Genomic DNA, 2,013 nt, shown 5'->3' on the forward strand with positions numbered 1-2,013 from the left:
TATCCCACAATTGGAAGACAAGATTAAGCAGTACATCGAATGCTGCATACCCTGTATCATGAGTAACCGTAGACGAGGCAAACAGGAAGGGTTTTTACATCCGCTTCAAAAAGAAGACGTTCCATTATATACTTACCATATTGATTTCTTAGGTCCACTAGATTCAACACATAAAGACTATAAACACATTTTAGCCGTTTAGATTATTTTACTAAGTTTTGCTGGTTATACCCAACGAAGTCAACAACGTCGAACGAAGTAATTACACGGCTTAGCAATCAAAGTTCATTGTTTGGCAATCCAGCGTATATTATATCTGACAGAGGTTCTGCTTTTACCTCTCAAGACTTTATTAAATATTGCGATGACGAAGGCATCAAGTTGGTTAAGACGACAACAGGCTTACCACGAGTTAATGGTCAAGTGGAGAGACTGAATGCAGTCATTATCTCAGTCCTCTCTAAGCTAAGCATCAACGATCCATCTAAGTGGTATAAGCACGTTAGTAAAGTACAGCAGGCGATCAACTCAACATTCTGCAGAAGCATAGACGCTACTCCTTTGATGCGAACTCGAGAAGATATTCAGTTACGAGACTGTGTCAGCAAAGAATTTTTAACCACGTTTTATGACAATCGAGATGACTTAAGAGCAAAGGCAAAAACAACTATTTTGAAGGTACAAAACGAAAACAAGAAGACATATAATCTACGGCGTAAAGCAGCACGACAGTATAAAATCGGAGAACGTGTAGCTATAAAGAGAACGCAGTTTGGTAGTAACCTTAAGCTGAAGCCAACATTTTTGGGTCCCTATCAAGTCGTTAAGGTCAAGCACAACAATTCATATGACGTTCAGAAGATAAGCAGCGGTGATGGTCTAAAGAATACAACGACTTGCGTAGAATATATGAAACCATGGTCCACGTCCAAAGACGACGCAGATAGCAATGAAGCATCCGAGGGGGATACTTAGTCAAAATGGCCGAATGTGGGAATCTATGGTGAATGGACATTAGAAGAAGAGGAAGATTAGAGAAAACAGCAAGGAGTGAAGTAGTTGAACAGCGACAGCCAAAAGTGAAAGACGAGCCCACTAAGTTCCACACTTATTAATAAAACAACATTTATTATATGAACATATTATTATATAAACAATAAACATAAATCTATTATATAAACAATAAACCTACACATATGTACTATCAAAATTGTTATTTTAATCTATAACCAAAAACAAAGCAATATTTCAGTGGAGAAAATGAAATACAAGTATTCAAACATTTGCAACTGATATTCGTTGTATTTTTTTATTTTGCTACTTAACAAAAGGCAAGTTATAACGGTAACCGCATTCCGCATAGTTAATGGAACTTTATGAGTTTTTATTTTACGAGCAGTTTGCATTTAATTTTTCGCGTTTCTAGTATTAAAATATTTTTCCGTATTTTGTGACCTTTGTAATATTTTCGGTTGAAAATGGGAGCCAATGAATACAGTTAGGACTTTATAGCAAAAATAAAAGATTTTAGAAATGGACTTTCACAAAAAGAAATATCGTTAAAATATTCCATACATAAATGAACGACTTGTCATATTATTCGGACTGAGAACATCCACACGTCCAGGCTCGTAAAATCGTGGTCAGTACTAATCATACAAATACTGTGGTGTGGCCGGCACAGTCTCCCAATCTTAACCCGTTATAGAATTTGTGGATGATTGTTAAACACAAAATAGGCAGTGAAATGTTCCGAAATTGTGATGATTGGCCAGATTGGAAAGTGAATGAAAATCGATCCCTTACAGTTACATTAAAAGTCAAGTAGCTTCAATGCCTAGAAGATATGCTGAAGTTATTAAAATTAATAGTTATGCAACTAAAAATTAAAAAAAGTTGCAAGCGTTTTGAACACATGACTTTTGACTTTGGCTTATATAAGAAAATGAATTAATGTTTAAATTTTTATAATTATTTGTATAAACAACACCTCCAAAAAAAATATAAATAAAT

This window comes from Bactrocera tryoni, unplaced genomic scaffold, assembly GCF_016617805.1.
Source record: "Bactrocera tryoni isolate S06 unplaced genomic scaffold, CSIRO_BtryS06_freeze2 scaffold_25, whole genome shotgun sequence".
NCBI lineage: Eukaryota > Metazoa > Arthropoda > Insecta > Diptera > Tephritidae > Bactrocera > Bactrocera tryoni.